Source organism: Pseudophryne corroboree, chromosome 9 (assembly GCF_028390025.1).
Source record: "Pseudophryne corroboree isolate aPseCor3 chromosome 9, aPseCor3.hap2, whole genome shotgun sequence".
NCBI classification, from domain to species: Eukaryota; Metazoa; Chordata; class Amphibia; order Anura; family Myobatrachidae; genus Pseudophryne; species Pseudophryne corroboree.
The window spans coordinates 276,539,572-276,561,136 of record NC_086452.1 but is presented as its reverse complement, the minus strand read 5'-3'; the positions used below and the strand labels follow the sequence as shown (position 1 = coordinate 276,561,136).

General features: G+C 47.7%; 12 non-coding genes and 11 pseudogenes across 12 annotated transcripts; 20 read left to right on the top strand and 3 right to left on the bottom strand.

Moving 5' to 3' along the window:
• Positions 1-7,214: 7,214 nt before the first annotated feature.
• Positions 7,215-7,378, top strand: LOC134959207 (U1 spliceosomal RNA). The gene has a single exon (XR_010187280.1). It is a non-coding gene; the product is annotated as a U1 spliceosomal RNA (small nuclear RNA).
• Positions 7,379-7,530: 152 nt separating this feature from the next.
• On the top strand, positions 7,531-7,672 carry LOC134959242 (U1 spliceosomal RNA; annotated as a pseudogene).
• Positions 7,673-8,356: 684 nt separating this feature from the next.
• On the top strand, positions 8,357-8,520 carry LOC134959223 (U1 spliceosomal RNA). Its single transcript, XR_010187297.1, has one exon. It is a non-coding gene; the product is annotated as a U1 spliceosomal RNA (small nuclear RNA).
• A 152-nt stretch (positions 8,521-8,672) lies between these two features.
• On the top strand, positions 8,673-8,814 carry LOC134959248 (U1 spliceosomal RNA; annotated as a pseudogene).
• A 684-nt stretch (positions 8,815-9,498) lies between these two features.
• LOC134959221 (U1 spliceosomal RNA) lies at positions 9,499-9,662 on the top strand. Its single transcript, XR_010187294.1, has one exon. It is a non-coding gene; the product is annotated as a U1 spliceosomal RNA (small nuclear RNA).
• A 152-nt stretch (positions 9,663-9,814) lies between these two features.
• Positions 9,815-9,956, top strand: LOC134959261 (U1 spliceosomal RNA; annotated as a pseudogene).
• Positions 9,957-10,640: 684 nt separating this feature from the next.
• Positions 10,641-10,804, top strand: LOC134959220 (U1 spliceosomal RNA). The gene has a single exon (XR_010187293.1). It is a non-coding gene; the product is annotated as a U1 spliceosomal RNA (small nuclear RNA).
• Positions 10,805-10,956: 152 nt separating this feature from the next.
• LOC134959256 (U1 spliceosomal RNA) lies at positions 10,957-11,098 on the top strand (annotated as a pseudogene).
• Positions 11,099-11,782: 684 nt separating this feature from the next.
• On the top strand, positions 11,783-11,946 carry LOC134959219 (U1 spliceosomal RNA). The gene has a single exon (XR_010187292.1). It is a non-coding gene; the product is annotated as a U1 spliceosomal RNA (small nuclear RNA).
• A 152-nt stretch (positions 11,947-12,098) lies between these two features.
• LOC134959246 (U1 spliceosomal RNA) lies at positions 12,099-12,240 on the top strand (annotated as a pseudogene).
• A 684-nt stretch (positions 12,241-12,924) lies between these two features.
• LOC134959218 (U1 spliceosomal RNA) lies at positions 12,925-13,088 on the top strand. Its single transcript, XR_010187291.1, has one exon. It is a non-coding gene; the product is annotated as a U1 spliceosomal RNA (small nuclear RNA).
• Positions 13,089-13,240: 152 nt separating this feature from the next.
• Positions 13,241-13,382, top strand: LOC134959257 (U1 spliceosomal RNA; annotated as a pseudogene).
• Positions 13,383-14,066: 684 nt separating this feature from the next.
• Positions 14,067-14,230, top strand: LOC134959217 (U1 spliceosomal RNA). The gene has a single exon (XR_010187290.1). It is a non-coding gene; the product is annotated as a U1 spliceosomal RNA (small nuclear RNA).
• Positions 14,231-14,382: 152 nt separating this feature from the next.
• On the top strand, positions 14,383-14,524 carry LOC134959253 (U1 spliceosomal RNA; annotated as a pseudogene).
• A 684-nt stretch (positions 14,525-15,208) lies between these two features.
• On the top strand, positions 15,209-15,372 carry LOC134959226 (U1 spliceosomal RNA). The gene has a single exon (XR_010187300.1). It is a non-coding gene; the product is annotated as a U1 spliceosomal RNA (small nuclear RNA).
• Positions 15,373-15,524: 152 nt separating this feature from the next.
• Positions 15,525-15,666, top strand: LOC134959245 (U1 spliceosomal RNA; annotated as a pseudogene).
• Positions 15,667-16,350: 684 nt separating this feature from the next.
• Positions 16,351-16,514, top strand: LOC134959225 (U1 spliceosomal RNA). The gene has a single exon (XR_010187299.1). It is a non-coding gene; the product is annotated as a U1 spliceosomal RNA (small nuclear RNA).
• Positions 16,515-16,666: 152 nt separating this feature from the next.
• On the top strand, positions 16,667-16,808 carry LOC134959244 (U1 spliceosomal RNA; annotated as a pseudogene).
• A 684-nt stretch (positions 16,809-17,492) lies between these two features.
• Positions 17,493-17,656, top strand: LOC134959215 (U1 spliceosomal RNA). The gene has a single exon (XR_010187289.1). It is a non-coding gene; the product is annotated as a U1 spliceosomal RNA (small nuclear RNA).
• A 152-nt stretch (positions 17,657-17,808) lies between these two features.
• LOC134959243 (U1 spliceosomal RNA) lies at positions 17,809-17,950 on the top strand (annotated as a pseudogene).
• Positions 17,951-18,560: 610 nt separating this feature from the next.
• On the bottom strand, positions 18,561-18,722 carry LOC134959236 (U1 spliceosomal RNA). The gene has a single exon (XR_010187310.1). It is a non-coding gene; the product is annotated as a U1 spliceosomal RNA (small nuclear RNA).
• Positions 18,723-19,417: 695 nt separating this feature from the next.
• LOC134959250 (U1 spliceosomal RNA) lies at positions 19,418-19,559 on the bottom strand (annotated as a pseudogene).
• Positions 19,560-19,711: 152 nt separating this feature from the next.
• Positions 19,712-19,875, bottom strand: LOC134959212 (U1 spliceosomal RNA). Its single transcript, XR_010187286.1, has one exon. It is a non-coding gene; the product is annotated as a U1 spliceosomal RNA (small nuclear RNA).
• Positions 19,876-21,565: the final 1,690 nt, after the last annotated feature.

Here is a 21,565-nt window from a genome sequence, read left to right as displayed (position 1 = left end):
TCCGCGGCCGTGTTTTGGGTTCGACCGCGTTTTGGCAAAACCTCACCGAATTTTTTTTGTCGGATTCGGGTGTGTTTTGGATTCGGGTGTTTTTTTCAAAAAACACTAAAAAACAGCTTAAATCATAGAATTTGGGGGTCATTTTGATCCCAAAGTATTATTAACCTCAAAAACCATAATTTCCACTCATTTTCAGTCTATTCTGAATACCTCACACCTCACAATATTATTTTTAGTCCTAAAATTTGCACCGAGGTCGCTGGATGACTAAGCTAAGCGACCCTAGTGGCCGACACAAACACCTGGCCCATCTAGGAGTGGCACTGCAGTGTCACGCAGGATGTCCCTTCCAAAAAACCCTCCCCAAACAGCACATGACGCAAAGAAAAAAAGAGGCGCAATGAGGTAGCTGTGTGAGTAAGATAAGCGACCCTAGTGGCCGACACAAACACCTGGCCCATCTAGGAGTGGCACTGCAGTGTCACGCAGGATGGCCCTTCCAAAAAACCCTCCCCAAACAGCACATGACGCAAAGAAAAAAAGAGGCGCAATGAGGTAGCTGTGTGAGTAAGATAAGCGACCCTAGTGGCCGACACAAACACCGGGCCCATCTAGGAGTGGCACTGCAGTGTCACGCAGGATGTCCCTTCCAAAAAACCCTCCCCAAACAGCACATGACGCAAAGAAAAAAAGAGGCGCAATGAGGTAGCTGTGTGAGTAAGATAAGCGACCCTAGTGGCCGACACAAACACCTGGCCCATCTAGGAGTGGCACTGCAGTGTCACGCAGGATGGCCCTTCCAAAAAACCCTCCCCAAACAGCACATGACGCAAAGAAAAGAAGAGGCGCAATGAGGTAGCTGTGTGAGTAATATAAGCGACCCTAGTGGCCGACACAAACACCGGGCCCATCTAGGAGTGGCACTGCAGTGTCACGCAGGATGGCCCTTCCAAAAAACCCTCCCCAAACAGCACATGACGCAAAGAAAAAAAGAGGCGCAATGAGGTAGCTGTGTGAGTAAGATAAGCGACCCTAGTGGCCGACACAAACACCGGGCCCATCTAGGAGTGGCACTGCAGTGTCACGCAGGATGGCCCTTCCAAAAAATACTCCCCAAACAGCACATGACGCAAAGAAAAATTAAAGAAAAAAGAGGTGCAAGATGGAATTGTCCTTGGGCCCTCCCACCCACCCTTATGTTGTATAAACAGGACATGCACACTTTAACCAACCCATCATTTCAGTGACAGGGTCTGCCACACGACTGTGACTGAAATGACGGGTTGGTTTGGACCCCCACCTAAAAAGAAGCAATTAATCTCTCCTTGCACAAACTGGCTCTACAGAGGCAAGATGTCCACCTCATCATCATCCTCCGATATATCACCGTGTACATCCCCCTCCTCACAGATTATCAATTCGTCCCCACTGGAATCCACCATCTCAGCTCCCTGTGTACTTTGTGGAGGCAATTGCTGCTGGTCAATGTCTCCACGGAGGAATTGATTATAATTCATTTTAATGAACATCATCTTCTCCACATTTTCTGGATGTAACCTCGTACGCCGATTGCTGACAAGGTGAGCGACGGCACTAAACACTCTTTCGGAGTACACACTTGTGGGAGGGCAACTTAGGTAGAATAAAGCCAGTTTGTGCAAGGGCCTCCAAATTGCCTCTTTTTCCTGCCAGTATAAGTACGGACTGTGTGACGTGCCTACTTGGATGCGGTCACTCATATAATCCTCCACCATTCTTTCAATGGTGAGAGAATCATATGCAGTGACAGTAGACGACATGTCCGTAATCGTTGTCAGGTCCTTCAGTCCGGACCAGATGTCAGCATCAGCAGTCGCTCCAGACTGCCCTGCATCACCGCCAGCGGGTGGGCTCGGAATTCTGAGCCTTTTCCTCGCACCCCCAGTTGCGGGAGAATGTGAAGGAGGAGATGTTGACAGGTCGCGTTCCGCTTGACTTGACAATTTTCTCACCAGCAGGTCTTTGAACCCCAGCAGACTTGTGTCTGCCGGAAAGAGAGATCCAAGGTAGGCTTTAAATCTAGGATCGAGCATGGTGGCCAAAATGTAGTGCTCTGATTTCAACAGATTGACCACCCGTGAATCCTTGTTAAGCGAATTAAGGGCTCCATCCACAAGTCCCACATGCCTAGCGGAATCGCTCTGTGTTAGCTCCTCCTTCAATGTCTCCAGCTTCTTCTGCAAAAGCCTGATGAGGGGAATGACCTGACTCAGGCTGGCAGTGTCTGAACTGACTTCACGTGTGGCAAGTTCAAAGGGCATCAGAACCTTGCACAATGTTGAAATCATTCTCCACTGCGCTTGAGACAGGTGCATTCCACCTCCTATATCGTGCTGAATTGTATAGGCTTGAATGGCCTTTTGCTGCTCCTCCAACCTCTGAAGCATATAGAGGGTTGAATTCCACCTCGTTACCACTTCTTGCTTCAGATGATGGCAGGGCAGGTTCAGTTGTTTTTGGTGGTGCTCCAGTCTTCTGTACGTGGTGCCTGTACGCCGAAAGTGTCCCGCAATTCTCCTGGCCACCGACAGCATCTCTTGCACACCCCTGTCGTTTTTAAAAAAATTCTGCACCACCAAATTCAAGGTATGTGCAAAACATGGGACGTGCTGGAATTTGCCCATATTTAATGCACACACAATATTGCTGGCGTTGTCCGATGCCACAAATCCACAGGAGAGTCCAATTGGGGTAAGCCATTCCGCGATGATCTTCCTCAGTTGCCGTAAGAGGTTTTCAGCTGTGTGCGTATTCTGGAAAGCGGTGATACAAAGCGTAGCCTGCCTAGGAAAGAGTTGGCGTTTGCGAGATGCTGCTACTGGTGCCGCCGCTGCTGTTCTTGCGGCGGGAGTCCATACATCTACCCAGTGGGCTGTCATAGTCATATAGTCCTGACCCTGCCCTGCTCCACTTGTCCACATGTCCGTGGTTAAGTGGACATTGGGTACAACTGCATTTTTTAGGACACTGGTGAGTCTTTTTCTGACGTCCGTGTACATTCTCGGTATCGCCTGCCTAGAGAAGTGGAACCTAGATGGTATTTGGTAACGGGGGCACACTGCCTCAATAAATTGTCTAGTTCCCTGTGAACTAACGGCGGATACCGGACGCACGTCTAACACCAACATAGTTGTCAAGGCCTCAGTTATCCGCTTTGCACAGGATGACTGCTGTGATATTTCATCTTCCTCGCAAAGGACTGTTGGACAGTCAATTGCTTACTGGAAGTAGTACAAGTGGGCTTACGACTTCCTCTCTGGGATGACGATCGACTCCCAGCAGCAACAACAGCAGTGCCAGCAGCAGTAGGCATTATACTCAAGGATGCATCGGAGGAATCCCAGGCAGGAGAGGACTCGTCAGAATTGCCAGTGACATGGCCTGCAGGACTATTGGCATTCCTGGGTAAGGAGGAAATTGACACTGAGGGAGTTGGTGGGGTGGTTTGCGTGAGCTTGGTTACAAGAGGAAGGGATTTACTGGTCAGTGGACTGCTTCCGCTGTCACCCAAAGTTTTTGAACTTGTCACTGACTTATTATGAATGCGCTGCAGGTGACGTATAAGGGAGGATGTTCCGAGGTGGTTAACGTCCTTACCCCTACTTATTACAGCTTGACAAAGGCAACACACGGCTTGACACCTGTTGTCCGCATTTCTGTTGAAATACTTCCACACCGAAGAGCTGATTTTTTTGGTATTTTCACCAGGCATGTCAATGGCCATATTCCTCCCACGGACAACAGGTGTCTCCCCGGGTGCCTGACTTAAACAAACCACCTCACCATCAGAATCCTCCTGGTCAATTTCCTCCCCAGCGCCAGCAACACCCATATCCTCCTCATCCTGGTGTACTTCAACACTGACATCTTCAATCTGACTATCAGGAACTGGACTGCGGGTGCTCCTTCCAGCACTTGCAGGGGGCGTGCAAATGGTGGAAGGCGCATGCTCTTCACGTCCAGTGTTGGGAAGGTCAGGCATCGCAACCAACACAATTGGACTCTCCTTGTGGATTTGGGATTTCGAAGAACGCACAGTTCTTTGCGGTGCTTTTGCCAGCTTGAGTCTTTTCATTTTTCTAGCGAGAGGCTGAGTGCTTCCATCCTCATGTGAAGCTGAACCACTAGCCATGAACATAGGCCAGGGCCTCAGCCGTTCCTTGCCACTCCGTGTGGTAAATGGCATATTGGCAAGTTTACGCTTCTCCTCCGACAATTTTATTTTAGATTTTGGAGTCCTTTTTTTACTGATATTTGGTGTTTTGGATTTTACATGCTCTGTACTATGACATTGGGCATCGGCCTTGGCAGACGACGTTGCTGGCATTTCATCGTCTCGGCCATGACTAGTGGCAGCAGCTTCAGCACGAGGTGGAAGTGGATCTTGATCTTTCCCTAATTTTGGAACCTCAACATTTTTGTTCTCCATATTTTAATAGGCACAACTAAAAGGCACCTCAGGTAAACAATGGAGATGGATGGATACTAGTATACTTATGGATGGACTGCCGAGTGCCGACACAGAGGTAGCTACAGCCGTGGACTACCATACTGTGTCTGCTGCTAATATAGACTGGATGATAATGAGATGAAATCAATATATATGTATATATAATATCACTAGTACTGCAGCCGGACAGGTATATATTATATATTTATTATGTAATGACTGATGACGGACCTGCTGGACACTGTCAGCTCAGCAGCACCGCAGACTGCTACAGTAAGCTACTATAGTAGTATGTATAAAGAAGAAAGAAAAAAAAAACAACCACGGGTAGGTGGTATACAATTATGGATGGACTGCCGAGTGCCGACACAGAGGTAGCTACAGCCGTGGACTACCGTACTGTGTCTGCTGCTAATATAGACTGGATGATAATGAGATGAAATCAATATATATGTATATATAATATCACTAGTACTGCAGCCGGACAGGTATATATTATATATTTATTATGTAATGACTGATGACGGACCTGCTGGACACTGTCAGCTCAGCAGCACCGCAGACTGCTACAGTAAGCTACTATAGTAGTATGTATAAAGAAGAAAGAAAAAAAAAACAACCACAGGTAGGTGGTATACAATTATGGATGGACTGCCGAGTGCCGACACAGAGGTAGCTACAGCCGTGGACTAACGTACTGTGTCTGCTGATAATATAGACTGGATGATAATGAGATGAAATCAATATATATGTATATATAATATCACTAGTACTGCAGCCGGACAGGTATATATTATATATTTATTATGTAATGACTGATGACGGACCTGCTGGACACTGTCAGCTCAGCAGCACCGCAGACTGCTACAGTAAGCTACTATAGTAGTATGTATAAAGTAGAAAAAAAAAAAAAAAACACGGGTAGGTGCTAGGTGGTATACAATATTATATATATATTATATACAATTATATATATATATATAATATATATTAAACTCATAAACTGGTGGTGATTATTAAACTGGTGGTCAGGTCACTGGTCACACTATCAGCAACTTGCAAGTAGTACTCCTGAGTCCTAAGCAGACAATCACAATATATATTATACTGGTGGTCAGTGTGGTCACAAACAATGGCAGTGTGGCTGGCACTCTGGCAGCAAAAGTGTGCACTGTACGTTATATGTACTCCTGAGTCCTGAGTCCTGCTCTCAGACTCTAACTGCTCCCCACTGTCAGTGTCTCCCCCACAAGTCAGATAATACAGTCACACTATCTCTCTCTATCACTTCAGCAAGTACTAGTAGTAGTAGTACTCCTCCTAATGCTCCCCAAATTACTACTGTGTCTCTCTCTCTTCTCGAATCTCTATAAACGGAGAGGACGCCAGCCACGTCCTCTCCCTATGAATCTCAATGCACGTGTGAAAAATGGCGGCGACGCGCGGCTCCTTATATAGAATCCGAGTCTCGCGATAGAATCCGAGCCTCGCGAGAATCCGACAGCGTGATGATGACGTTCGGGCGCGCTCGGGTTAACCGAGCAAGGCGGGAAGATCCGAGTCGCTCGGACCCGTGTAAAAAAAACTGAAGTTCGGGCGGGTTCGGATTCCGAGGAACCGAACCCGCTCATCTCTATTAAAAACCTTAACAATGCTTATGCTGTTATAGCGATTGAGACGCTAAAAAAGCCCTTTGCAGAAAAGTGAAAACACAACACCGGTTTATATTTGAAACCACAGGGCTCTAAGGCCTCCGTGGACTGAGTCTAATAAAAGGTTAAACAGTACAAGTCATACACTACAAACTAACACATAAATCTAATAGAATAACAGAGAATAATGGTGGCTACAGAGAACATACATATGTGAGGATGTTTCGCAAGCGCGACCTGAATACAGTCCTCAGCTATTCAGGTAGAAAGCCTTCAGAGTCATGTGTCTGGTCAGGCAACAGTGGTCTTTATATACACAACATACATTCACAATACAATGGTCACTATAATCTCATTGTTCATTGGACACAGGGATGTGTCTCTCCATAACAAGAAAGGTCATAGGTGGATTTGAACAGGTGGGCTGTGTCTTTCCCCAACTGCACTTGTGGGTGTATCCTCTGGATTCCCGCCGCATGTGTAATTTATAGCAAATATAGTTAATGTTCATAATCTACTTCTGTACATAACTATACGCAGGAGCGAGCGATCCTTTCCTAACTAACACCGAAATGTTACCCTCAAAATACCCTACAGCTGGAGCTGTTACAGTGCCCAGCTGCTGCAAGAAATCAGCTTGAATGCTTCAGGGGCTGGGGCATAGCCAACATGAGCCCCACACCGAAGGAGGGTGGAGGTGATTAATGCGAACTAGGGGTCATCCAAGCGCCGCAAAAGGCCGCCATGCCAAGCACGCCCCTTGTCTCTTTTCATATGCAGACGAGGGTTGAAGCCAACTTTGACACACTGCTTGGATGACATCACCATATGCAAATCCATCTGCTGCAGGCCTTCCCCCAGGAATGCTTGCACTAGTTGTTGCATTTGGTTTGTTGTGTGGGGGTGCTTCAGTATTAGGCAGCCTTCTGCCCTCCCATGTTCATCTGAAAATATGTGTTCTCCCTGCAGTTTTTGTCCCCAGATGAGAGTTCCCTTGTGCTGCCTCAGTTGAATCTCCTTTACTTGACAGAGATGTGCCTGAGCAGCGGCCCTCCCCAGCCCTATCCCAAATCATACTTATTTTGCATAGGAGATACCATGGTCATGAAGATTGTTCTCCCAGGGAGAGGTTCATTCATTGCATTCTGGGTATGCTGACCCCTGTGATTTCCCCAAATGTGGGAAACTCGACTGCATTATTTGTGGTAGTGGGGGACTGTGTTTGTTCTTTCCTCTGGTCAGCTCTGGTAAAAGTCAGATTTCTTTGTCTCAGATCTTCCTCTAGCCTTGTTCTTCTTTCGAGAGTTCCCTTGTGCTGCCTCAGTTGGATCTCCTTCACTTGACAGGGGGGTGCCCGAGCAGTGACCCTCCCCAGCTCTAGCCCAACTCCTACTTACCTGCCAGTTGAGATATTATGATCATGAAGGTGCTTCTCCCAGGGCAAGGCTCACCCATTGCACTCTGGGTGTGCTGCTCCTGCGATTTCCCCAAATGTGGGAAACTTGACTGCATAATTTGTGTTTCCCCTGGTCGGCTCTCATATAATTCAGATCTCTTTGTCTCAGGTCTCTCTCCAGCCTAGTTTGCTGTCTGTTTCCACTTCTTTTTTATTGAGCCCATCCCTTCTATATCCTTGTGCACTATCCTGACTTCTCCTCCCGTCTTCTTACTTTGTGCCTTACAATGCACAATGCAAACTACAGGTAGTGCTGCATGGGCCACACCCTTTTACTTGCCTTACAGAGCAGCTCTGGAGCTGTTACAGTGCCCAGCTGCTGCAAGAAATCAGCTTGAATGCTTCAGGGGATGGGAAATAGCCCCACACCGAAGGAGGGTGGAGGTGTTTAATGCGAACTAGGGGTCATCCAAGCGCCGCAAAAGGCCGCCATACCCTGCACGCCCCTTTTCTCTTTACATATGCAGACGAGGGTTGAAGCCAACTTCGACTCACTGCTTGGATGACATCACCATATGCAAATCCATCTGCTGCAGGCCTTCCCCCAGGAATGCTTGCACTAGTTGTTGCATTTGGTTTGTTGTTTGGGGGTGCTTCAGTATTAGGCAGCCTTCTGCCCTCCCATGTTCATCTGAAAATATGTGTTCTCCCTGCAGTTGTTGTCCCCAGATGAGAGTTCCCTTGTGCTGCCTCAGTTGAATCTCCTTACTTGACAGAGATGTGCCTGAGCATCGGCCCTCCCCAGTCCTATCCCAAATCATACTAATTTTGCATAGGAGATACCATGGTCATGAAGATTGTTCTCCCAGGGTGAGGTTCATTCATTGCATTGTGGGTATGTTGACCCCTATGATTTCCCCAAATGTGGGAAACTCGACTGCATTATTTGTGGTAGTGGGGGACTGTGTTTGTTCTTTCCTCTGGTCAGCTCTGGTAAAAGTCAGATTTCTTTGTCTCAGATCTTCCTCTAGCCTTGTTCTTCTTTCGAGAGTTTCCTTGTGCTGCCTCAGTTGGATCTCCTTCACTTGACAGGGGGGTGCCCGAGCAGTGACCCTCCCCAGCTCTAGCCCAACTCCTACTTACCTGCCAGTTGAGATACTATGATCATGAAGGTGCTTCTCCCAGGGCAAGGCTCACCCATTGCACTCTGGGTGTGCTGCTCCTGCGATTTCCCCAAATGTGGGAAACTTGACTGCATAATTTGTGTTTCCCCTGGTCGGCTCTCATATAATTCAGATCTCTTTGTCTCAGGTCTCTCTCCAGCCTAGTTTGCTGTCTGTTTCCACTTCTTTTTTATTGCGCCCCTCCCTTCTATATCCTTGTGCAATATCCTGACTTCTCCTCCCGTCTGCTTACTTTGTGCCTTACAATGCACAATGCAAACTACAGGTAGTGCTGCATGGGCCACACCCTTTTACTTGCTTTACAGAGCAGCTCTGGAGCTGTTACAGTGCCCAGCTGCTGCAAGAAATCAGCTTGAATGCTTCAGGGGATGGGAAATAGCCCCACACCGAAGGAGGGTGGAGGTGTTTAATGCGAACTAGGGGTCATCCAAGCGCCGCAAAAGGCCGCCATGCCCTGCACGCCCCTTTTCTCTTTACATATGCAGACGAGGGTTGAAGCCAACTTCGACTCACTGCTTGGATGACATCACCATATGCAAATCCATCTGCTGCAGGCCTTCCCCCAGGAATGCTTGCACTAGTTGTTGCATTTGGTTTGTTGTTTGGGGGTGCTTCAGTATTAGGCAGCCTTCTGCCCTCCCATGTTCATCTGAAAATATGTGTTCTCCCTGCAGTTGTTGTCCCCAGATGAGAGTTCCCTTGTGCTGCCTCAGTTGAATCTCCTTACTTGACAGAGATGTGCCTGAGCATCGGCCCTCCCCAGTCCTATCCCAAATCATACTAATTTTGCATAGGAGATACCATGGTCATGAAGATTGTTCTCCCAGGGTGAGGTTCATTCATTGCATTCTGGGTATGCTGACCCCTATGATTTCCCCAAATGTGGGAAACTCGACTGCATTATTTGTGGTAGTGGGGGACTGTGTTTGTTCTTTCCTCTGGTCAGCTCTGGTAAAAGTCAGATTTCTTTGTCTCAGATCTTCCTCTAGCCTTGTTCTTCTTTCGAGAGTTCCCTTGTGCTGCCTCAGTTGGATCTCCTTCACTTGACAGGGGGGTGCCCGAGCAGTGACCCTCCCCAGCTCTAGCCCAACTCCTACTTACCTGCCAGTTGAGATACTATGATCATGAAGGTGCGTCTCCCAGGGCAAGGCTCACCCATTGCATTCTGGGTGTGCTGCTCCTGCGATTTCCCCAAATGTGGGAAACTTGACTGCATAATTTGTGTTTCCCCTGGTCGGCTCTCATATAATTCAGATCTCTTTGTCTCAGGTCTCTCTCCAGCCTAGTTTGCTGTCTGTTTCCACTTTTTTTTTATTGAGCCCATCCCTTCTATATCCTTGTGCACTATCCTGACTTCTCCTCCCGTCTTCTTACTTTGTGCCTTACAATGCACAATGCAAACTACAGGTAGTGCTGCATGGGCCACACCCTTTTACTTGCCTTACAGAGCAGCTCTGGAGCTGTTACAGTGCCCAGCTGCTGCAAGAAATCAGCTTGAATGCTTCAGGGGATGGGAAATAGCCCCACACCGAAGGAGGGTGGAGGTGTTTAATGCGAACTAGGGGTCATCCAAGCGCCGCAAAAGGCCGCCATGCCCTGCACGCCCCTTTTCTCTTTACATATGCAGACGAGGGTTGAAGCCAACTTCGACTCACTGCTTGGATGACATCACCATATGCAAATCCATCTGCTGCAGGCCTTCCCCCAGGAATGCTTGCACTAGTTGTTGCATTTGGTTTGTTGTTTGGGGGTGCTTCAGTATTAGGCAGCCTTCTGCCCTCCCATGTTCATCTGAAAATATGTGTTCTCCCTGCAGTTGTTGTCCCCAGATGAGAGTTCCCTTGTGCTGCCTCAGTTGAATCTCCTTACTTGACAGAGATGTGCCTGAGCTGCGGCCCTCCCCAGCCCTATCCCAAATCATACTAATTTTGCATAGGAGATACCATGGTCATGAAGATTGTTCTCCCAGGGTGAGGTTCATTCATTGCATTCTGGGTATGCTGACCCCTATGATTTCCCCAAATGTGGGAAACTCGACTGCATTATTTGTGGTAGTGGGGGACTGTGTTTGTTCTTTCCTCTGGTCAGCTCTGGTAAAAGTCAGATTTCTTTGTCTCAGATCTTCCTCTAGCCTTGTTCTTCTTTCGAGAGTTTCCTTGTGCTGCCTCAGTTGGATCTCCTTCACTTGACAGGGGGGTGCCCGAGCAGTGACCCTCCCCAGCTCTAGCCCAACTCCTACTTACCTGCCAGTTGAGATACTATGATCAGGAAGGTGCTTCTCCCAGGGCAAGGCTCACCCATTGCACTCTGGGTGTGCTGCTCCTGCGATTTCCCCAAATGTGGGACACTTGACTGCATAATTTGTGTTTCCCCTGGTCGGCTCTCATATAATTCAGATCTCTTTGTCTCAGGTCTCTCTCCAGCCTAGTTTGCTGTCTGTTTCCACTTCTTTTTTATTGAGCCCCTCCCTTCTATATCCTTGTGCACTATCCTGACTTCTCCTCCCGTCTGCTTACTTTGTGCCTTACAATGCACAATGCAAACTACAGGTAGTGCTGCATGGGCCACACCCTTTTACTTGCCTTACAGAGCAGCTCTGGAGCTGTTACAGTGCCCAGCTGCTGCAAGAAATCAGCTTGAATGCTTCAGGGGATGGGAAATAGCCCCACACCGAAGGAGGGTGGAGGTGTTTAATGCGAACTAGGGGTCATCCAAGCGCCGCAAAAGGCCGCCATGCCCTGCACGCCCCTTTTCTCTTTACATATGCAGACGAGGGTTGAATCCAACTTCGACTCACTGCTTGGATGACATCACCATATGCAAATCCATCTGCTGCAGGCCTTCCCCCAGGAATGCTTGCACTAGTTGTTGCATTTGGTTTGTTGTTTGGGGGTGCTTCAGTATTAGGCAGCCTTCTGCCCTCCCATGTTCATCTGAAAATATGTGTTCTCCCTGCAGTTGTTGTCCCCAGATGAGAGTTCCCTTGTGCTGCCTCAGTTGAATCTCCTTACTTGACAGAGATGTGCCTGAGCATCGGCCCTCCCCAGTCCTATCCCAAATCATACTAATTTTGCATAGGAGATACCATGGTCATGAAGATTGTTCTCCCAGGGTGAGGTTCATTCATTGCATTCTGGGTATGCTGACCCCTATGATTTCCCCAAATGTGGGAAACTCGACTGCATTATTTGTGGTAGTGGGGGACTGTGTTTGTTCTTTCCTCTGGTCAGCTCTGGTAAAAGTCAGATTTCTTTGTCTCAGATCTTCCTCTAGCCTTGTTCTTCTTTCGAGAGTTTCCTTGTGCTGCCTCAGTTGGATCTCCTTCACTTGACAGGGGGGTGCCCGAGCAGTGACCCTCCCCAGCTCTAGCCCAACTCCTACTTACCTGCCAGTTGAGATACTATGATCATGAAGGTGCTTCTCCCAGGGCAAGGCTCACCCATTGCACTCTGGGTGTGCTGCTCCTGCGATTTCCCCAAATGTGGGAAACTTGACTGCATAATTTGTGTTTCCCCTGGTCGGCTCTCATATAATTCAGATCTCTTTGTCTCAGGTCTCTCTCCAGCCTAGTTTGCTGTCTGTTTCCACTTCTTTTTTATTGAGCCCCTCCCTTCTATATCCTTGTGCACTATCCTGACTTCTCCTCCCGTCTGCTTACTTTGTGCCTTACAATGCACAATGCAAACTACAGGTAGTGCTGCATGGGCCACACCCTTTTACTTGCCTTACAGAGCAGCTCTGGAGCTGTTTTAGTGCCCAGCTGCTGCAAGAAATCAGCTTGAATGCTTCAGGGGATGGGAAATAACCCCACACCGAAGGAGGGTGGAGGTGTTTAATGCGAACTAGGGGTCATCCAAGCGCCGTAAAAGGCCGCCATGCCCTGCACGCCCCTTTTCTCTTTACATATGCAGACGAGGGTTGAAGCCAACTTCGACTCACTGCTTGGATGACATCACCATATGCAAATCCATCTGCTGCAGGCCTTCCCCCAGGAATGCTTGCACTAGTTGTTGCATTTGGTTTGTTGTTTGGGGGTGCTTCAGTATTAGGCAGCCTTCTGCCCTCCCATGTTCATCTGAAAATATGTGTTCTCCCTGCAGTTGTTGTCCCCAGATGAGAGTTCCCTTGTGCTGCCTCAGTTGAATCTCCTTACTTGACAGAGATGTGCCTGAGCATCGGCCCTCCCCAGTCCTATCCCAAATCATACTAATTTTGCATAGGAGATACCATGGTCATGAAGATTGTTCTCCCAGGGTGAGGTTCATTCATTGCATTCTGGGTATGCTGACCCCTATGATTTCCCCAAATGTGGGAAACTCGACTGCATTATTTGTGGTAGTGGGGGACTGTGTTTGTTCTTTCCTCTGGTCAGCTCTGGTAAAAGTCAGATTTCTTTGTCTCAGATCTTCCTCTAGCCTTGTTCTTCTTTCGAGAGTTCCCTTGTGCTGCCTCAGTTGGATCTCCTTCACTTGACAGGGGGGTGCCCGAGCAGTGACCCTCCCCAGCTCTAGCCCAACTCCTACTTACCTGCCAGTTGAGATACTATGATCATGAAGGTGCGTCTCCCAGGGCAAGGCTCACCCATTGCACTCTGGGTGTGCTGCTCCTGCGATTTCCCCAAATGTGGGAAACTTGACTGCATAATTTGTGTTTCCCCTGGTCGGCTCTCATATAATTCAGATCTCTTTGTCTCAGGTCTCTCTCCAGCCTAGTTTGCTGTCTGTTTCCACTTCTTTTTTATTGAGCCCATCCCTTCTATATCCTTGTGCACTATCCTGACTTCTCCTCCCGTCTTCTTACTTTGTGCCTTACAATGCACAATGCAAACTACAGGTAGTGCTGCATGGGCCACACCCTTTTACTTGCCTTACAGAGCAGCTCTGGAGCTGTTTTAGTGCCCAGCTGCTGCAAGAAATCAGCTTGAATGCTTCAGGGAATGGGAAATAGCCCCACACCGAAGGAGGGTGGAGGTGTTTAATGCGAACTAGGGGTCATCCAAGCGCCGCAAAAGGCCGCCATGCCCTGCACGCCCCTTTTCTCTTTACATATGTAGACGAGGGTTGAAGCCAACTTCGACTCACTGCTTGGATGACATCACCATATGCAAATCCATCTGCTGCAGGCCTTCCCCCAGGAATGCTTGCACTAGTTGTTGCATTTGGTTTGTTGTTTGGGGGTGCTTCAGTATTAGGCAGCCTTCTGCCCTCCCATGTTCATCTGAAAATATGTGTTCTCCCTGCAGTTGTTGTCCCCAGATGAGAGTTCCCTTGTGCTGCCTCAGTTGAATCTCCTTACTTGACAGAGATGTGCCTGAGCTGCGGCCCTCCCCAGCCCTATCCCAAATCATACTAATTTTGCATAGGAGATACCATGGTCATGAAGATTGTTCTCCCAGGGTGAGGTTCATTCATTGCATTCTGGGTATGCTGACCCCTATGATTTCCCCAAATGTGGGAAACTCGACTGCATTATTTGTGGTAGTGGGGGACTGTGTTTGTTCTTTCCTCTGGTCAGCTCTGGTAAAAGTCAGATTTCTTTGTCTCAGATCTTCCTCTAGCCTTGTTCTTCTTTCGAGAGTTTCCTTGTGCTGCCTCAGTTGGATCTCCTTCACTTGACAGGGGGGTGCCCGAGCAGTGACCCTCCCCAGCTCTAGCCCAACTCCTACTTACCTGCCAGTTGAGATACTATGATCATGAAGGTGCTTCTCCCAGGGCAAGGCTCACCCATTGCACTCTGGGTGTGCTGCTCCTGCGATTTCCCCAAATGTGGGACACTTGACTGCATAATTTGTGTTTCCCCTGGTCGGCTCTCATATAATTCAGATCTCTTTGTCTCAGGTCTCTCTCCAGCCTAGTTTGCTGTCTGTTTCCACTTCTTTTTTATTGAGCCCCTCCCTTCTATATCCTTGTGCACTATCCTGACTTCTCCTCCCGTCTGCTTACTTTGTGCCTTACAATGCACAATGCAAACTACAGGTAGTGCTGCATGGGCCACACCCTTTTACTTGCCTTACAGAGCAGCTCTGGAGCTGTTACAGTGCCCAGCTGCTGCAAGAAATCAGCTTGAATGCTTCAGGGGATGGGAAATAGCCCCACACCGAAGGAGGGTGGAGGTGTTTAATGCGAACTAGGGGTCATCCAAGCGCCGCAAAAGGCCGCCATGCCCTGCACGCCCCTTTTCTCTTTACATATGCAAACGAGGGTTGAAGCCAACTTCGACTCACTGCTTGGATGACATCACCATATGCAAATCCATCTGCTGCAGGCCTTCCCCCAGGAATGCTTGCACTAGTTGTTGCATTTGGTTTGTTGTTTGGGGGTGCTTCAGTATTAGGCAGCCTTCTGCCCTCCCATGTTCATCTGAAAATATGTGTTCTCCCTGCAGTTGTTGTCCCCAGATGAGAGTTCCCTTGTGCTGCCTCAGTTGTATCTCCTTACTTGATAGAGATGTGCCTGAGCATCAGCCCTCCCCAGTCCTATCCCAAATCATACTAATTTTGCATAGGAGATACCATGGCCATGAAGATTGTTCTCCCAGCGTGAGGTTCATTCATTGCATTCTGGGTATGCTGACCCCTATGATTTTCCCAAATGTGGGAAACTCGACTGCATTATTTGTGGTAGTGGGGGACTGTGTTTGTTCTTTCCTCTGGTCAGCTCTGGTAAAAGTCAGATTTCTTTGTCTCAGATCTTCCTCTAGCCTTGTTCTTCTTTCGAGAGTTTCCTTGTGCTGCCTCAGTTGGATCTCCTTCACTTGACAGGGGGGTGCCCGAGCAGTGACCCTCCCCAGCTCTAGCCCAACTCCTACTTACCTGCCAGTTGAGATACTATGATCATGAAGGTGCTTCTCCCAGGGCAAGGCTCACCCATTGCACTCTGGGTGTGCTGCTCCTGCGATTTCCCCAAATGTGGGAAACTTGACTGCATAATTTGTGTTTCCCCTGGTCGGCTCTCATATAATTCAGATCTCTTTGTCTCAGGTCTCTCTCCAGCCTAGTTTGCTGTCTGTTTCCACTTCTTTTTTATTGAGCCCCTCCCTTCTATATCCTTGTGCACAATCCTGACTTCTCCTCCCGTCTGCTTACTTTGTGCCTTACAATGCACAATGCAAACTACAGGTAGTGCTGCATGGGCCACACCCTTTTACTTGCCTTACAGAGCAGCTCTGGAGCTGTTACAGTGCCCAGCTGCTGCAAGAAATCAGCTTGAATGCTTCAGGGGATGGGAAATAGCCCCACACCGAAGGAGGGTGGAGGTGTTTAATGCGAACTAGGGGTCATCCAAGCGCCGCAAAAGGCCGCCATGCCCTGCACGCCCCTTTTCTCTTTACATATGCAGATGAGGGTTGAAGCCAACTTCGACTCACTGCTTGGATGACATCACCATATGCAAATCCATCTGCTGCAGGCCTTCCCCCAGGAATGCTTGCACTAGTTGTTGCATTTGGTTTGTTGTTTGGGGGTGCTTCAGTATTAGGCAGCCTTCTGCCCTCCCATGTTCATCTGAAAATATGTGTTCTCCCTGCAGTTGTTGTCCCCAGATGAGAGTTCCCTTGTGCTGCCTCAGTTGAATCTCCTTACTTGACAGAGATGTACCTGAGCATCGGCCCTCCCCAGTCCTATCCCAAATCATACTAATTTTGCATAGGAGATACCATGGCCATGAAGATTGTTCTCCCAGCGTGAGGTTCATTCATTGCATTCTGGGTATGCTGACCCCTATGATTTTCCCAAATGTGGGAAACTCGACTGCATTATTTGTGGTAGTGGGGGACTGTGTTTGTTCTTTCCTCTGGTCAGCTCTGGTAAAAGTCAGATTTCTTTGTCTCAGATCTTCCTCTAGCCTTGTTCTTCTTTCGAGAGTTTCCTTGTGCTGCCTCAGTTGGATCTCCTTCACTTGACAGGGGGGTGCCCGAGCAGTGACCCTCCCCAGCTCTAGCCCAACTCCTACTTACCTGCCAGTTGAGATACTATGATCATGAAGGTGCTTCTCCCAGGGCAAGGCTCACCCATTGCACTCTGGGTGTGCTGCTCCTGCGATTTCCCCAAATGTGGGAAACTTGACTGCATAATTTGTGTTTCCCCTGGTCGGCTCTCATATAATTCAGATCTCTTTGTCTCAGGTCTCTCTCCAGCCTAGTTTGCTGTCTGTTTCCACTTCTTTTTTATTGAGCCCCTCCCTTCTATATTCTTGTGCACAATCCTGACTTCTCCTCCCGTCTGCTTACTTTGTGCCTTACAATGCACAATGCAAACTACAGGTAGTGCTGCATGGGTCACACCCTTTTACTTGCCTTACAGAGCAGCTCTGGAGCTGTTACAGTGCCCAGCTGCTGCAAGAAATCAGCTTGAATGCTTCAGGGGAAGGGAAATAGCCCCACACCGAAGGAGGGTGGAGGTGTTTAATGCGAACTAGGGGTCATCCAAGCGCCGCAAAAGGCCGCCATGCCCTGCACGCCCCTTTTCTCTTTACATATGCAGACGAGGGTTGAAGCCAACTTCGACTCACTGGTTGGATGACATCACCATATGCAAATCCATCTGCTGCAGGCCTTCCCCCAGGAATGCTTGCACTAGTTGTTGCATTTGGTTTGTTGTTTGGGGGTGCTTCAGTATTAGGCAGCCTTCTGCCCTCCCATGTTCATCTGAAAATATGTGTTCTCCCTGCAGTTGTTGTCCCCAGATGAGAGTTCCCTTGTGCTGCCTCAGTTGAATCTCCTTACTTGACAGAGATGTGCCTGAGCATCGGCCCTCCCCAGTCCTATCCCAAATCATACTAATTTTGCATAGGAGATACCATGGTCATGAAGATTGTTCTCCCAGGGTGAGGTTCATTCATTGCATTCTGGGTATGCTGACCCCTATGATTTCCCCAAATGTGGGAAACTCGACTGCATTATTTGTGGTAGTGGGGGACTGTGTTTGTTCTTTCCTCTGGTCATCTCTATTAAAAGTCAGATTTCTTTGTCTCAGATCTTCCTCTAGCCTTGTTCTTCTTTCGAGAGTTTCCTTGTGCTGCCTCAGTTGGATCTCCTTCACTTGACAGGGGGGTGCCCGAGCAGTGACCCTCCCCAGCTCTAGCCCAACTCCTACTTACCTGCCAGTTGAGATACTATGATCATGAAGGTGCTTCTCCCAGGGCAAGGCTCACCCATTGCACTCTGGGTGTGCTGCTCCTGCGATTTCCCCAAATGTGGGAAACTTGACTGCATAATTTGTGTTTCCCCTGGTCGGCTCTCATATAATTCAGATCTCTTTGTCTCAGGTCTCTCTCCAGCCTAGTTTGCTGTCTGTTTCCACTTCTTTTTTATTGAGCCCCTCCCTTCTATATCCTTGTGCACAATCCTGACTTCTCCTCCCGTCTGCTTACTTTGTGCCTTACAATGCACAATGCAAACTACAGGTAGTGCTGCATGGGCCACACCCTTTTACTTGCCTTACAGAGCAGCTCTGGAGCTGTTACAGTGCCCAGCTGCTGCAAGAAATCAGCTTGAATGCTTCAGGGTCTGGGGCATGGCCAACATGAGCGCCACACCAAAGGAGGGTGGAGGTGTTTTATGCGAACTAGGGGTCATCCAAGCGCCGCAAAAGGCCGCCATGCCCTGCATACCCCTTTTCTCTTTTCATATGCAGATGAGGGTTCCAGCCAACTTTGGCCCACTGCTTGGATGACATCACCGTATGCAAATCCGTCTTCTGCAGACCTTCCCCCAGGAATGCTTGCACTAGTTGTTGCATTTGGTTTGTTGTTTGGGGGTGCTTCAGTATTAGGCAGCCTTCTGCCCTCCCCTGTTCATCTGAAAATATGTGTTCTCCCTGCAGTTGTTGTCCCCAGATGAGAGTTCCCTTGTGCTGTCTCAGTTGAATCTTCCACAAATAATGCAGTCGAGTTTCCCACATTTGGGAAAATAACAGGGGTCAGCATACCCAGAATGCAATGAATGAACCTCACCCTGGGAGAACCATCTTCATGACCATGGTATCTCCTATGCAAAATAAGTATGATTTGGGATAGGGCTGGGGAGGGCCGCTGCTCAGGCACATCTCTGTCAAGTAAAGAAGATTCAACTGAGGCAGCACAAGGGAACTCTCATCTGGGGACAACAACTGCAGGGAGAACACATATTTTCAGATGAACAGGGGAGGGCAGAAGGCTGCCTAATACTGAAGCACCCCCAAACAACAAACCAAATGCCACAACTAGTGCAAGCATTCCTGGGGGAAGGTCTGCAGAAGACGGATTTGCATACGGTGATGTCATCCAAGCAGTGGGCCAAAGTTGGCTGGAACCCTCATCTGCATATGAAAAGAGAAAAGGGGTATGCAGGGCATGGCGGCCTTTTGCGGCGCTAGGATGACCCCTAGTTCGCATTAAACACCCCCACACTCCTTCGGTGTTGGGCTCATGTTGGCCATGCCCCAGCCCCTGAAGCATTCAATCTGATTTCTTGCAGCAGCTGGGCACTGTAACAGCTACAGAGCTGCTCTGTAAGGCAAGTAAAAGGGTGTGGGCCCTGCAGCACTACCTGTAGTTTGCATTGTGCATTGGAAGGCACAAAGTAAGCAGACGGGAGGAGAAGTCAGGATAGTGCACAAGGGTATAGAAGGGAGGGGCTCAAGAAAAAAGAAGTGGAAACAGACAGCAAACTAGGCTGGAGAGAGACCTGAGACAAAGAGATCTGAATTATATGAGAGCCGACCAGGGGAAACACAAATTATGCAGTCAAGTTTCCCACATTTGGGGAAATCGCAGGGGCAGCACACCCAGAGTGCAATGGGTGAGCCTTGCCCTGGGAGAAGCAACTTCATGATCATAGTGTCTCACCTGGCAGGTAAGTAGGAGTTGGGCTAGAGCTGGGGAGGGTCACTGCTCGGGCACCCCCCTGTCAAGTGAAGGAGATCCAACTGAGGCAGCACAAGGAAACTCTCGAAAGAAGAACAAGGCTAGAGCAAAATCTGAGACAAAGAAATCTGACTTTTACCAGAGCTGACCAGAGGAAAGCACAAACACAGTCCCCCACTACCACAAATAATGCAGTTGAGTTTCCCACATTTGGGGAAATCACAGGGGTCAGCATACCCAGAATGCAATGAATGAACCTCTCCCTGGGAGAACAATCTTCATGACCATGGTATCTCCTATTCAAAATAAGTATGATTTGGGATAGGAAATACAGATCCCCAAGAGAGGGGAAAGACAAAAGAAACCAGGTATACTTTGTGGTGCACACTACCCAACTGACAAATTTTTTAAATAAGATTTTCCAGAAATGTATATCCTCAGTAGTATTAGTAAGTATTGGTTTAAATATCCATAACCAAAATGGTTGCCTGAAATTATTTTTCTAATGGGACTATAATTGTCCTTTATTAATAGAGCGAAATATTAAAATCAAAGAAAAGGAAAAATTATTTGTGTGATAGAAAAAGAAAAATGTGAATAAAGATTTAAAAACAAAGCTGATGTGTTTTTCCCTGTGTGTACTTTCTTATATTTGTTTCAAATGTGCATGACCATTATATTTGTACAGCACTATGGCCCTCATTCCGAGTTGATCGGTCGCAAGGCGAATTTAGCAGAGTTACACACGCTAAGCCGCCGCCTACTGGGAGTGAATCTTAGCTTCTTAAAATTGCGACCGATGTATTCGCAATAATGCGATTACTAACTACTTAGCAGTTTCAGAGTAGCTCCAGACTTACTCTGCCTGTGCGATCATTTCAGTGCTTGTCGTTCCTGGTTGACGTCACAAACACACCCAGCGTTCGCCCAGGCACTCCCACCGTTTCTCCGGCCACTCCTGCGTTTTTTCCGGAAACGGTAGCGTTTTCAGCCACACGCCCCTGAAACGCCGTGTTTCCGCCCAGTAACACCCATTTCCTGTCAATCACATTACGATCGCCGGAGCGAAGAAAAAGCCGTGAGTAAAAATACTTTCTTCATAGTAAAGTTACTTGGCGCAGTCGCAGTGCGAACATTGCGCATGCGTACTAAGCGGATTTTCACTGCGATGCGATGAAAAAGAACAAGCGAACAACTCGGAATGAGGGCCTATATCAGTGCATAATTTATTCAAAATGTATAATATCCATATTTCATGGAGCTTGTATCATATACTATAGAGGGAGATATATTTCCCTACTATTGAGTCACAGACTTGTTTCAGATATTGCAACAATGAGACTCTGGTCTCCTAATGTATACCAGAAGTGTGGTGAGATAATTCTCAATGTAGCAAGTTAGAGTAGATGAAACACTGTTGCTCAAGTATGTGACTCATACGCTGAGTCCTGAGATATTGCACGGTACAGAAGCCTTGCAGTGTGATATCTTACCATCCACACATAGAGAGAGCTATTTGGGGATATATCTTAAAGTAGTACCGTATATAAAATTGTGTACAAATGTATAAATTAATCTTCCATTGATAAGGTAATTAGCAGTATTAGATTTCCTTTTTATACTGTGTTATGTCTATTCCGTGATTCACGATGGTATTTACAGCACAGTGATCACATTTATGACATGCTGCAGTAAGGTATTCAACAAGTATATAAAGAGAATAAATTAATATCCCCTATATACTATTATTGGTTAATAACAGGCTGTCTTGCTGCACTGTATTAAATTGGAATCACAATAATACTTTATATCTGCTATTCATGCTGATGGTGCATCCTTCTTAGTACAAGCAGATACTAAGTAAATATACAAGAATATATATATTCTGTATTATATTAATACACAGTAATTAATCCATTGGGGCAGTAACCTAATATGTGATCAAGTACAGTGAGTCCATATATATATATGAACTACACTGTAAATTAAATAAATCCCCTGCT